We start from the raw sequence: 15,010 nt of genomic DNA, 5'->3' as shown, positions 1-15,010 counted from the left end.
GACTTTTGATTTGGTATATATATGTGTTGGATGATCATATTGTCATGCCCAATATGCGACCCTATCCAAAAGGAACTCGAAGGTCCCACCAAGGATAGACCCGCATATTGAAACGCTTTTGCAAGGTGGATATCATTACATCAACATTACATAATAGATGGGGATACATACATAAGGCATACAATGCCACTCGAATACAACATCACAATACATAAGAGCATCATCCGGCTACGGATGAAACACAAACAGAAACTCAAACGACATCCACCCTCTAGCCCAAGCTGCCGACCTGGAACCTATCCCCTGATCGAAGAAGAAGCAGAAGAAGAACTCCAAGACAAGCAAGCATCGCTCTCGCGTCATGAACATCGCATAACCTGTACCTGCAACTGTTGTTGTAGTAATCTGTGATCCACGAGGACTCAGCAATCCCATTACCATGGGTATCAAGACTAGCAAAGCTTAAAGGGAAAGGAAGGGGGTAAAGTGGTGAGGTTGCAGCAGCGACTAAGCATGATATGGTGGCTAACATACGCAAATAAGAGCGAGAAGAGAGCAAGCAGAACGGTCGTCAACTAGTAATGATCAAGAGGTGATCCTGAACTCCTACTTACGTCAAACATAACCCAAGAAACCGTGTTCACTTCCCGGACTCCGTCGAAAAGAGACCATCACGGCTACACACGCGGTTGATGCGTTTTAATTCGGATCTGGTGTCAAGTTATCTACAACCGGACATTAACAAATTCCCATCTGCCTATAACCGCAGGCACAGCTTTCGAAAGTTTATACCCTGCAGGGGTGTCCCAACTTAGCCCATGACAAGATCTCGCGATCAACGAAGGAATAGACCTTCTCCCAGGAAGACCCGATCAGACTCGGAATCCCGGTTTACAAGACATTTCGACAATGGTAAAACAAGACCAGCAAAGCCGCCCGATGCGCCGACAATCCCGATAGGAGCTGCACATATCTCGTTCTCAGGGCAACACCAGATGAGCAATCCGTACAACTAAAACCAGACCTCAAGTTTCCCTGAGGGGGCGCTGCAAAGGGCTCTAGTTCGGACCAACACTTAAACAAGCACTGGCCCGGGGGGGGGGGTGCTGTAATAAAGATGACCCTTGGGTTAATTACTCCCAAGGGAAAAGTAGGTGGTGGTGAGGCAAATGGTAAAACCAATGTTGGGCCTTGTTGGAGGAGTTTTATTCAAGACGAACTGTCAAGGGGGTCCCATAAATCACCCGACCGCGTAAGGAACGCAAAATCCGGGAACATAACACCGGTATGACGGAAACTAGGGCGGCAAGAGTGGAACAAAACACCAGGCATAAGGCCGAGCCTTCCACCCTTTACCAAGTATATAGATGCATTAATAATATAAGAGATATTGTGATATCCCAAACATAATTCTGTCCACCGTGGAGCAATCTTCAACTTCACCTGCAACTAGCAACGCTATAAGAGGGGCTGAGCAAAAGCGGTAACATAGCCAAGCAACGGTTTGCTAGGGAGGGTGTCAAAGGTTAGAGGTTCATGGCAATTTGGGAGGCTTGATGAGCAAAAGATAGGTAACGCAGCATAGCGATAGAACGAAGCAACTAGCATAGCAATGATAGTAGTGAGATCCAGGGTAGCGGCCATCTTGCCTGAAATCCCGCTAAGAAGAAGAACGAGTCCATGAAGAAGACGAACGGATGAAACCGAACCAAGCGTAGACGAACGAATCCTCACGATCGCAACATTACCGGAACTAAGAAGCAACACCGGAAAGAAACAAACAACATGGTAATGCACGAGCATAAACATGGCATGATGCACAAACAAGTATGATGCATCTCCGGTTTAATGAGGCATGGCATGGCAAAGTGCAACAAACAATATTACAAGTTAAGTGGAGCTCAATATGCAACGAGTTACATATTGACGAAACACCACATACGAGTTATTTGGTTCGCTCTCGTTTAGGTACACAACAATATTAAATGTTGTTAAACATGGCAAGAGGTGAAACATAAGTAAACTAACTATTTAGGCAAGTTTAAATGAGGCCAAAAGCAACAAACAACAAGTCCGGAAAATCCCCATATGCATATTTTAGATTCGGTACTGTTCTTCCCTAAACACAATTTTATTGTTGTTAAACAGGAAAATAAAGTGCACCATGTTAATCTAGGCATTTTTCCACCCCATTTACATATAAAGTTTATTTAAAATGGAGCTACGGTTATTTAGTTATGAATTAAATCATTTTAGCATGGCATTATGCAAAATAAACACAAACATCATGTTAAACATTTTTAACATAGATGAAAGTGGCATATTATTAATCTACACAATTTTCTGAGCATTTTACATGTTTAAACCATTTTAATCCGATGCACAGTTATTTACTTGTGAGCAATTTAAAATAATGGCATCCTCCTGTAATTATGCATGCACTGGATAAAAGACAAATTCGCAGATCTGAAAAAAAACTACACTGGGCCGAATCTGGCTGGGCCAAAGTGCACAGGAGAGGGGGAGGGGTCTGCTCACCCTGGGCCAAGGCCCGGTTGAGGAAGAAGGAGGCCGGGCAGGCCAGCGGGGCAAGCGGGCCGGCTGGAAGGGGCGCTGGGCCTTGGCGCGGATATGGAGGCGCGCTGGGCTGAAGTGGGTGGAGGGCGACGCGGTCGTGGCGCTCATCTCCAGCGGGACCGTTCAACGAACATGACGGCGCACGGGACTCCGACGACGAGGCCTTGGCGGCAGCGGGCGGCGTCCAGAGCGTCGGCGAACGACGGGGATAGGGGGATCCGGGCGCTCCTGCCCGGATCTGGCCGGAGGCGGGGCCGGACGACGAACTACAGCGACGGGCGGTGGCGCGAGGCGCTGCGGGAGAGAGAGAGAGCTGGTGAGGGGAGGAAGGAGAAGAGGAAGGGAGAGAGAGGCCGGGCGGCAGCGTGACCTGCGGCGGAGGTCGCCGGAGTTGGTCGCCGGTGACGCTCGGCAGGGTGGTTGCACGCGGAGGGGCGGCGCACGGGATCCTAGAGCCAGGGCGCTCAGGCGCGGGGCGCAGGGCGACAAGGACGGGGCTCGGGCGCAGGAGCTAGGCAGCTCGGGGCCCAGATGGGCTTCCCAGGGCCCGATCTGGGTTCCTGGCGGGCCGCGGCGGCGGAGGCTGAGGGGGAGGCGACGTGGAGGCTTGGGAGTGGCCAGGGGCGCCGGATGGTGGTGGCTGGGCCAATCGGGGTGCGCCAAGTGTCGCAGTGGAGGTGGAGGGCGCCGGATGGTGGTGGCTGGGCCAATCGGGGTGCGCCAAGTGTCGCAGTGGAGGTGGAGGGCGCCGGAATCGAAGGAGAAGGTGGGAGGTGGCGGCGGCTGATGATTGGGACAGCGCGGAAATCAAGGAGAGAGGTTAGGGGTGACAAAAATGGCAAGGGGGCTGCTATTTATAGAAAGAGGGGTTAGGGTTCGGGGTTTTGGGGGCTTTCGGAGCGGAGAGGGACTAAGAGAGGGGTTGGTGGGCTGTGTAGAGGGGCTTGGGCTGAGAGAAGAGGGGAGAAATGCAGCCCGGCAACTGTTTCAGAGACCGAAACGTCCGACGAATATACCGACTATATCGCGGTTATATATTTAACAGTTGGGCAGTCAAACCAACTCCGAATGCGATGAAACTTGGCAGGCGCTCTGTCTACACTATAATAAGACCGCACGACAAGTTGCAACCCATTCCGAGAACATTTTTATGCCACTTATAAAATAATATTTCGGAGGTGCCGCGGGCGCGTGCGAGTGTGGTCTGGACTCCGAACGGACAACGGAGAGAACCGGCGGAACCCGAACAGATGCAAGTTTTGAAAAACATGCAGATGAAATGCAGATGATGACATGAGACGAGATGCATAACAAGAACAAAATGCAAAACAAACGACAAAAACCCAACCACAAAGGAAATATCATATAGCATCTCCGGAAAAGGCAAGAGTTGAAGTTATGAATATGGAAAATTGTATCTGGGGCGTTACACATATCCATATGGAAGGGATATGTATGTTGTTGAAAGTATTTTAAAATGAATATATATATATAGGAAAAATCAAAGATATAAAGTTTCGTCAGAGACATTGCAGTCACGGACGCCTAAATGTGTTGGGATCTGCTCCCTCACCTTTCCCTCTTTGCATTTTTCTTCTTTTAAGTGATCGATGGGTAATTCCTCTTATAGCCAAACCTGGACCACTCACCCTGCGTCCAGCCCTGTCGCGCGCAGTACTAGGCTGGCAGGACGGCAGGTTTGGCAGTGATGGGCCCGTGATTGCAGCCGGAGGTAAGGTTCTGTAGAACTGTCGGCCCATCGCCCATGTACATGATCGGTGCGTAACTTTATCCACCCCGTCTCTCTCTTGCTCGTTTATCCACCCCATCATTCTCTCTCGCTTGTTCTCCATCCCGTCCAGATCCCGCCGCCCCCAACCCTCCCACCCTTCCCCTCCACAGCAAGCCACCTCTACCATCCCGGTGAGTCGCACAGCCCCAACCCTCTCCCACCCTCATCTCGGTGCTCCACATCTCCTCATCATGCTACCCAACAGGCTCCCTCCCTCTTCTGCCGCACAAATATCGGCGAGATCCAGGGAGACGGGGACGTCGATATCGGCATCAACCTCGCCAAGCTTGATCCGGGGATACCGGGGCCCCGGGCTGCCGTAGTGTTGGATGTTGTGGCCGTCTCTTCCCACTGGCGGGAGACGCGGGGCCTGTCGCGGGCTTACCCGGGAGGGTCGACAGTGTGCACGACCTGTACTGCTTCCTGCTGGCCTCTCACGGCCTCCTCCTGGTCCACAGCTACTCCGCGACTCCAACTTGGAGGCATTGAGAAAAGGCCTGTCTTTTTGTGCTCGAACTTCTTGCTTCTTCCCTTTGATTGTTGGTGGACGTGTGATTTTGTTGTTGTTCGGGCTGGATAGGTCAAGCTGCAAAAGTAGTTGTAGCCAGATTACTACTAATTTTTATAGATTACTTACCAGGACGTTGAACGAATTCAATTCTTTCTAGTTTGTGTGCTATTGTATATTTTAACTTTTGTGTTCCTAACTACGGCCCTCTGAATGTAATGTTGTTGTTCTGAATTTTACCCTGGCCTGCCCCTAATCAGTGTTTTTTTGGTTTGGTTTCCTGTGTAATGCATTTTGGATACGGTGATGCAGGTGACTAGCCGTAGATGTGGCCTGGTGTCCCAAGCTTCTGCATGGAGCTCGCCATGCTTCACCAAGAATCATGACGATGCTGCCTTGTGCTCGCCATGCGCAGAACTAGGGTCGTGAGGAGGAAGACAAGGCTACACACGAGGAAATTCGAGACGGAGGCGGCACCAAACATAACTTGAGCCTGATTTTTCTTGCTAGCTTAGCGTTTTGCTTTCATAGGTTTGGAGCTCTAAATTTAAGCTTTTGCTCTGAATCTTCAATTGATCCACAGGTTTCTGATCGTTCTGAACAAATGCTTGAACTCTTTGTTGTTTGATGTGATTTTGGGAGTTCATTAGACTTTGGAAAGTTGTTTGCTTTCCCTTAATCGTTTTCTTAATCTCCTCCCTTCTTTAGTGGATCTCCATGCAAGTGTTAGTGGGTAATGCATGGTTAAATTATATTTTGGTGTTGGTTGTTGAGAGCATGAGATGAGACAAACAATGAAATGGATTGTGGATGATCACAGGAATGGTGATTATTTAGTTTTTTTTGAAACGGACTTTTTAGTTGGTTGTCTTGGAGAGGGAATGTCAAGCTGTAGCGGCCAGAGTAGTAGGAGCAGCAGCTTCAACTCCCACGACATGTTCTACATTTTTCTGCACTGGTGTATTTGTTATGGTCCAACTGAATTAGTTTTGACTGAATCTTACTCTCTGCAGCCCGTGAGATTTGTTCACTAGTTCAAACTGCGCGTTAACTGTTTGATGGAATATCTTTTAAAAAAACACTGTTTGATGGAATGTGAGAAAAGAATGCACGTCTTTTTGCTGGCTAAAAATTCGTTCAAGAGTGTTCTATTTTTTTCTATCGGGTAATTTCATTGTTCTCAGAGTTGATTCCCTCTTTTAATTCATTTGGTGTGGTTTCCTACAAGAAGAAGCAAAACCATTTTGGTTGTTATTTTAGAATTACTGGTTATAAAGTGGGCGCCATACAGATCCTGCCTTTCTCCATACTACTACTGTACTAAGGAATTGTGGATGCACTTGATCTATTTGTTTACTCTGAATTTTACACTCTAGTAGAAGTCAGTTCCTTACCGAGAAAATGGAAAGCTTAGCTGCTGGCTGGATGGCTTCTACTGCAGCTCACAAAGATTGTTGACTGCGGTGTTACCAGCCTAATAGACCTAGCTTACTAAGTAAAGTATTTCACTTTAAGCTACATAAACGAAAAGTTTCTGCATAGTAAAAATGTGAATAGAGAATACTAAATAATACATTAGCTACAAAGTCTCTCCGTCCCATAATATAAGACCGTTTTTTTACACTAGTATTAAAAACACTTTTATATTATGGGACGGAGGGAATATTAGATAATCAGGTAACTTCATGAAACGGACGAGGAAGTTCTGCACGGAAAGGATGGACACACAACGGCCGCTCTGGATATTGGCGAATTCGGCGAGGGTGGCTTCCTTCCCTGCGTTTGGGTCGACCCAGGGCGCGGTGATCACGAGAGCGGTGGCTCGGAGGCGATTCTCCTCGTCCGATCATGGCATGTGTGCGCTCAATAACGCAGTGGGGCATGAACGACGGTTGTTTCGGTAGGAGGTAAATGACATGGGGGAGCACACATTCTCCATCGATGGTGTGGGTTGTGCTGGTTTCTAGCATGGCACCGTTTCTTACCCAAGGCTGATGTGTGCTTGGGCAGCTCCCCGCCGAGAAGCGGGAACTACTACTACTTGGTTAAACTAAATGCGTCAAACACATGGCCTGCTGCTCGCTACAGCCTGACAAGGTGCAACACCCATGGTTAAACTAAAGCCGTGAAACCAGGGCACTCGGTCAGAAAGTGATAGGAACCATTTTATTAATGAATGAGAACCCTTCTGTGACATTGTTTGAACCTTTCACGCTCGACAGGAGGGTTCCATCATTTTATGCATGCGAACCCTTCTCAATCACACACCGCTCGATAACGTATCACCGCATTGGTGCATTGGTGCATTGCGAGGAACATCCATTTTATGCTTACAAACTATTTTATAAACTTGACGTGGTAAATAGATGCTCTTCCATGCGGGTGCAAGTTTAATTGGGGAGAAGTAATTTTCTGATGTAATGTGCCAATCATAGGACCTTTGTTATGCATTATGAGAACCACCCACACACTCGCAGTAGGCACCCTTATTTATGGACCGAGAACCCTTCTATATATCGTAGACCAGGGGCCTATTGCACCCCGGGTCCGGGGGGCGGGGGTCTCTCTTATTGGTGAACGAGAACCCTCAGATGGCAAGGTAAGAACCTTTCGTACTCATCAGAAGGATCCCTCTTTTTATGCAGGCGAACATTTTCCCTCCATCGCACACCATTGGATAGTGTGTGCATGGAAAAAGGGTAGAAACATGCAAACAGTCATAGAACCTCATTTCAATTTTTGCAAAAAGAAAAACTTTGCGTTGTGCACCGGGGAGGCGGGGAGGGTGGGGGACTTCTCGTACTAGTGAATGAGAAACCTCATACGGCAAGGTTAGAACCTTTCGTACTCGACAGAAGGATCTCTGTTTTCATGCAAACAAACCTTTTCTCTCCATCGCACACAAGTGGACAGTGTGTGAATAGGAAAAAAGTACAACCATACAGACAACAACACGACACATTCTTGATTTCGAATGAGAAGCATTCCTACTTATGCGGATATAACACGCAACCTTTTCTTATCACAACTAACGAATCAAACGGAACCCTCTGTCTACGGACGGACGCGGGGAGAAAATTTACGGGTCAATGTTAGAGATGCCCTAAAGCCCTATTCAGCCCCAAGACTATTTACAGGGAGGAGCAGGTAGAAAAAACAATGTTTTTACTGTGGAAAAAGTCAAATGCTCGCGCCCCGAAAAAAAGCAACTCTCTTTTTGTCGGTTCTCCCTTGTACGTCATCGCGCAGACAAAGGGGGCGGCCCATGATCAGAGTCACGCAGACTCTAAAGGGCAGCAGCATTTGATCTAATGTACTTCTCCCCTCTGAAGTGTTTGATAAAACAACTCGACGAATCTAGTCCTAGCTGCTGCAGCGATCCTGCGGCGAGGGGCAGTGCCATCTCAATCAATGATTCAATATCATAGTACTTCCGTTCCACCATGGGTCATGTGTGCATTATTTCTAAAACTCATCCATCGGTTTGCACGATTTTTATGTATCGATCGATCATGTACACCCATGTATGTGCGCATGGCCTATAGCATCCTCGATACTGAAATCATGTTTTCTCCAGTGCACCATGCAACCAGGATTTTTGCAAAGGCATCCCGTATATGTAATGTTGAGTGTGCTTCTTCTGAAAAATTGACTTCTTTTAGGTTGGCATTTTTTGATGAAGGGATCGATGGCTACGGGATCCCAGCTTCGGGGCCGAGCGCACGTGGACAGATTGACGATGCATCATCGGAATCAGAAGAAGAAGAGAGTATTGGTTTCCCTGCAGGAGGTGGCGTTGCGGAGTCAGAGATAGACGAAGAAGATCAGAACCAGCCTAATGGGAAGGCGCCCGCCATTAGATCGAGGTGCAGCGTTAAGAAGCTTTACGGTTTGATTGCTTCGCTTGACGAGGAGAAAAGACAGTACGTCTTGGAGATGGAGGTTTCCTCTCCTTGTACTGTACGAACATGGTTTGCTCACTCAACAACTAACATAAATCACAAGCTTACTACATAGGAAACGCAACAAAATCGATAAATGATGCCTTTTTTCTCAAGATCCAACTGAACATATATGTATAATGTAGGAAATGATGAGTGATGTAGTTGTAGTTCGTCACGACACTCAAAGAACAAAAGAAGTGCCACGCATTCTCTTATTTTCAGAGCTATAAACATTCAGCAAACACTAGAAACTGACGAAATGCATGCATATATAGGTTCATCTGACCCGTACCTTAGGGAGTAACCCTAATGTGCATGTTGCATTCCATGCCTTCTTATGTAGTCATTTCTTCCATGGGTGACCCAAAGACAGAACCACCAAGAAAAATAAAAAGCCTATTACTCAACATAGAATTTTTTTTCACTTCAAACACAAACTGTCGATAAAACAGAGAAAATACCTGTTTCCCGCTGTTGTTGTGACTCGCTGCAACACGGAGGGGGTCAACGTCGACGGCAACAGGGACGATGGCTCCTGCAAGCACGTCTCCCATTCCATCAACTCTCGCGGGGAGACTCTGGCTTCCATTGCTTGCACGGCCATCTCCGGACCATTCCATGCCGACAAAACTGTAGCTGAACAGCGTCGTTAGTGGAGCGCAGGGGCACCGGTGGGGAGAGATACTTAATGTATGCAAAGAGAGTAGCGGACCGTGGCGTCAATTATTGCATGCAGATGGCCAGTGGCGTTTTGTGATTACTACGTAGCTGGACGGCTACCGCCAATGCATAAAAAGAGACCATCAAGGGGCACTTGATTCACGTGCAAACGGTTTTGAACCGTGTACATAGAGCTGGAAGAAAATGGCAAGTTTTAATGCACGAAGATCTAGTACTTAGCAAAACAGTCTTCACCTCTGATAAGAAAAAAATCCGACAGATGCAAGGTAATTACCTGCTGCCCACTGCTCTGAATGGCTGGAACACCGACGACACACTTTAAGTTGGAACAACCCTGGCGTGGTGGCTTGCCCTGCTTGCAGCCCTGACGTTGGTACTGGGTCAACGCAGTTGGAAGACGCTTTCAATTGTCTATGACTAAAAATCCTTTCGGATGGACGGTGGGGTTCATAGGGCAGGTGCAGTTGGACGGCACCGTGCACGGTCGTAGACAATTACTCACCTTTGTTTTTTGCGGGGCTGGATTGAACGGGACTTTCCCTGCTGCCACATAAAAAGAGTCGTTCAAACGGTGCCGAACCTTGCATACTGAGTTGACCAATACCAAAAGTGGCAGCTTTCAACATCAGCACGAGCGCATCGCAGCAAGGAACTTTTGCTAAAAACGACTTAAAGTGGACCCTAGAATTGTTTACAGAAAATGGTTCCTGTCGCCCTCTGCCACACACGAAAGGAGCCGCTCCTATCGCCCTCAAATGGACTGACATGTCAACCGCTAGGTTTCCAAACAGGATGTACACCACCATAAAGTATCATTCAGAACTTTCCTCTTCGATCATGGCGAAAATCAACAATTCCGAAATTCAGAACCTTGTCTACAAAAAGTGCAGATCTCGATGAGCATCAACGGTTCTAATAGCACACACCCTAGTTGATGTTGATAGCAAATCCATGTTCTATGTATATAGGGAAAATCCATCCTATATATATATATATATAGGGAAAATCCATCCTACCACCCGATGGTAGTTACCCCACATGTCTCATATACTACCATGTGGTACTATATATACTACTTTATTATTTTAAATATATTCATATAATATATATAAGATGTTTCAAAACAAGTTACATGAAAAAATTGCATATGAGCCCATAATTTTTGTTATATTTGTGAAATACATACATATTTGTATGTAAAAAAGAGCATACTTGAAACATGGTATATACTACCTAAAAATTAGTATATATACTACCTAATCATTATTATATACTACATATTACACGTACATACTCTTGATTTTGACAGATACTACATACAACATACAAAACGCAAGTGGTGGTAACTACCACTGCTTGTAGGAAACATTTGTCCTATATATGTGTGTGTGTGTGTGTGTGTGTGTGTGTGAAATTGATTGAATTTAAGAAAAAACAGAATTAATAGGGGCAATACAGGCACTTTGTCATTTGCCAGCGGACGGCAAAGCTACCACGTGGCAGCTACTTGTGCAACATGGGGGCACCTGGGCTGGCCTATTTAGACACTTTGTCGTCTGATGGCAGATGGCAAAGACCTTTGCTTCTTTGTCGTCCGCCAGCAGACGGCACAACTGCCACGTGGCAGCTACCTGGGCTCGCCTATTTGGACACTTTGTCGTCTGCTGGTAGACAGCAAAGACCTTTTCTTATTTGTCGTGTTCCAGCAGATGGCACAGCTGCCACGTGGCAGCTACCTGGGCTGGCCTATTTGGACACTTTGTCGTCTGCTGGCAGAAGGCAAAGACCTTTGCTTCTTTATCGTCTGCCAGCAGATGGCACAACACGCCGTTAGCCACCTATCAGACCTAACCCTATCCTCTACCGTCCACGTCTTTGCCATCTGCTTGCTCTGGATGGCTGACGGCAAAATTCTTTGTCGTCTGCCTTATTAAAGCAGACGGCAAAGCAGCCCTTTGCCGTACTTCATTCAGCCGGACGTGGGGCCGTCTGCTGGCTGACAGCAAAGGACTTTGCCGTCCGCCAAGCATGCATTTTCCGTCCGCGATGGCAGATGGCAAAGTGCCTGATTCCTATAGTGCTATGAGGTGATTCATCTCTTCTACATCTCCCTTTAGGCGAGTCTTCTCTTTTCTTGTAAGGTGTCATAAACTCATTGGAGTGGTGTCCGGGTCTTCCACAATTGTAGCAATTATGATCATGACTAGAAGATCTTTTCTCATTGTAGGACCTTGACTTGGAGCTTCTATCTTTGCTTCGACTCCTGTAGAATTTGTTCAAGTTTTTCACCATTAAACTTAATTCATCATTGGATACTAGCTTGTCACTTGATGTTGTAGGAGCATCACTTGAAGCTTTGTATGCACCACTTGACTTGTTGTGGAGCTCCTCTTTATCCTTGAGTGACATTACATGAGCAACAATTCTTCCAATGACTTCCGTGGGCTTGAGATCTTTGTAATTGGGCATCATTTGGATCAAAGTTCACATGGTATCATATTTACCATCCAAGGCTTTAAGAATTTTCTTGATGATGAACTTGTCAGTCATCTCTTCACTTCCTAAGCTGACAATCTCATTTGTGATGAGACAAAGCCTAGAGTACATTTTAGCGACTCCTTCACCATCCTTCATCTTGAACTTGTCAAGTTGACTTTGAAGCACATCCAACTTGGATTCCTTGACGGACTCAGTACCTTCGTGCATATCAATGAAAGTATCCCAAATTTCCTTTGCATTCTAAAGGTAGATGATTTTGTTGAATTCTTCGGGGCACAAACCATTGAAGAGAATATCGCAAGATTGAGCATTGTATTGCAACATCTTCAATTCTTCCGCGGCCGCTTCATGATCTGGTTCTCTACCATCTTCAAAGAATTCATATTGTAAGCCAATATGAACAACAACCCAAATAATGGGGTTGTGACCAAGAATATGCATTTTCATCTTATGCTTCCAACTAGCAAAATTTGTACCATTAAAATATGGACCTCTACGGTGATGGTTACCCTCACTAGACGCCATAGTCTCCTAGCTTGTGAAACTAAGGCCATGGTGACCAACACAATGGAACCAAGGCTTACGGGGACCAAAGCTCTGATACCACTTGTAGTTTCAAAAGTATGTCTAGAGGGGGGATTAGACTACTTGACCAAATAAAACCTAACTTTTTCTCAATTTTAGTTGTAGGCAGATTTTAGTAATTATGACAAGTCAAGCAACACCCTACACATGCAATTCTAAGAGTATAGCAGCGGAAAGTAAGACATTGCACATGTAAGTAAAGGCAAGGTGATGCGGAGCATCCCACGATCATCCCCATGGACGTACCTACATCTCCCATGACACCACTTGGACCAATAACAAGAGCTCGAGCAAAGGCTATCGAAGATAAGGTGAACTCGCTCTTCTCTGAACTTTCACTTTCTACTTATGAGACATGGCTACTACCTCATGTGGAGACCCTCTGTGTGATCAGGTATTTGGAGGGAGGCCACGGATCAACTGCACCCAACGAACACGACGGAGAGAACACCAAGTTGAAGGGACAAGAAGAAGGACTGATTGAACCTCCTAGTCATCAGAGGACCGACGTCTCTCGGACGTCCGACGCCTGGAGGCTCCAACCGGCTAGCCGAGTCCCATCCCACGCACACTCCAGCGGTCGGACAGCCGACGCCGACCGGACGCCTGACGACTCCTAGCGCCCGGACGACTGAGCTCCACCGGACGATCGACATCACCATGTTCGAACCAAAACATCGGAAGTATGGAAGCCTCCGGACAACCGACGGACCGGACGGCTGACCCCGACCAGACGACCGACCCCGATCGGACGACCGACCAATCCTGAACAGAGCCAAAACATCAGACGTCCGACCTTCGGACGACCAGTGACTGCCGAACATCCGACGCCTGTATGTCCGCCCCCGTGTTGGGCCGAAGCCCACTTACCCTTTCGTCCACTAAGACTATAAAAAATAGACCTCCTCCTCCCTCTTTCAAGGGTCGGCTTTATGATAGCTCATATTTTAGATAGAGCTTTGCTCATCCACTTGGTTACTTCTCCTCGGAGCTCACAACCTTGTTGGAGAAGATCCCCCAAGCGGATTCAAGACCCCATCACGGGAAGACCCTTCAAGACCTCCTCACGGAGAAGACCTTTTATATCGTCCTTTGTTGACCTTGAATTATGTATCACTCTTTGTGTTTCGAGGATCTAGCATATGTGTGATCGGATCTTGTTGGTTGAGTGATTTCTCTTGTGTTTCCCCTCGTGTTCCCCTCGTTTTCCCCCTCATGTTCTCTATGTTCTTCATAGGATCCCTCCAATCATGAAAGATCGGGCATCTAGGGTTCTACCCTACATCATCTTGGTATCATGAGCCACATTGATCACGTATTTGGAGCCCCAACCCCTTGTTTTCTAGCATGATTTTGTTGTGTTTTTCCCCAATTTTGAAAATCCCCACCAAAAATAGCCCCAATTTTTTTTTGTGATTTGTTAGTGTGATGAAGTTTTGTTGGATTTGATCCGTGGATTTGCTTTGCCTCACGTGGATCTAGCTTTCCCCCACCATCTCCACTTTTCCATCCACAAAATCACTAAATTTTTACCCAATTTTCGCCTCCACATCTCGCAACCCCGAGTTCATCCCGTGCCCGAACTCGCCCAGGCACTGGACGTCCGACGAACATCGGTCGCCCGACCAACATCGGTCATCCGACCACCATCGGACGTCCGACAATCTCTGACGAAACTGAATTTCTCCAGTTCAGTCACCCCAACCATTCCACCGCCATTTTTGCCGACGCACTCAAATACAACCTTTCCGCATACACACTTGCATGCCACCACCGCTTTCTGCAACCACCATCGCTTACCCGTTTTGCACTCCGACAAATTTTCACACATTTGGTCTTTGAGAATTTGAGTTGTGGTTCATCGTTTCCTAGGGGTATTTCGGCTAACTAGGAACGGTTCGACATTAACATCACCACCGCTCATCTTCGCTAAGGACTCGTCATCTCCAACAACCGTCCTTCCTAAAAAACGACTACCTCGGCGGTAACCTCAACGACATCTTTGTCTACTCCTTACCATTGCATTGATAACCACCATAGCCTTACTTTTGGCGTTTCTTACCCATCGAGACTAGCCTTTGAGTATTGCCAGCAACGTAACTTGTGCACATTAGTGATCATACTTTCCATAGCATACATACCATATCATTGTGGTACATATCTTGGTATCATCCCTTGTGTCACAAAGTTGCCATCGCATATACACAATTGCTATCTTGGTTTGTGAAGTTTTGCATGAGAAAAGGGCTCAAAAGAGAAAGAGCCAAACAAGCTTTTAAGCAAGAGGCAAAGATAAGAAAAGAGCTTATAAGCAAGAACCATAGCATCATACTACATTAAGTTTGTCATACTCGATCATCTTGGATCATATCACCGGAATACCATACATATAGCATACTTGGGATAGAAGTCGTTGCATTTTTG

General features: G+C 46.7%; 2 long non-coding RNA genes across 3 annotated transcripts; one reads left to right on the top strand and one right to left on the bottom strand.

Moving 5' to 3' along the window:
* Positions 1 to 330: 330 nt before the first annotated feature.
* LOC123044884 (uncharacterized) lies at positions 331 to 9,554 on the bottom strand. Of its 2 annotated transcripts, XR_006420669.1 has the most exons (4): positions 9,283 to 9,554; positions 9,114 to 9,170; positions 8,766 to 8,835; positions 7,965 to 8,658 (listed from the first exon to the last, which is right to left on the bottom strand). It is a non-coding gene; the product is annotated as an uncharacterized lncRNA (long non-coding RNA). The 2 variants fall into 2 exon arrangements; XR_006420668.1 differs by lacking the exons at positions 7,965 to 8,658; positions 8,766 to 8,835 and adding an exon at positions 331 to 389.
* Positions 4,105 to 5,713, top strand: LOC123044883 (uncharacterized). The gene is made up of 2 exons (XR_006420667.1): positions 4,105 to 4,500; positions 4,575 to 5,713. It is a non-coding gene; the product is annotated as an uncharacterized lncRNA (long non-coding RNA).
* Positions 9,555 to 15,010: the final 5,456 nt, after the last annotated feature.

Source organism: Triticum aestivum, chromosome 2B (assembly GCF_018294505.1).
Source record: "Triticum aestivum cultivar Chinese Spring chromosome 2B, IWGSC CS RefSeq v2.1, whole genome shotgun sequence".
Classification (NCBI taxonomy): domain Eukaryota; kingdom Viridiplantae; phylum Streptophyta; class Magnoliopsida; order Poales; family Poaceae; genus Triticum; species Triticum aestivum.
This window is presented reverse-complemented; position numbering and strand designations above follow the sequence as displayed.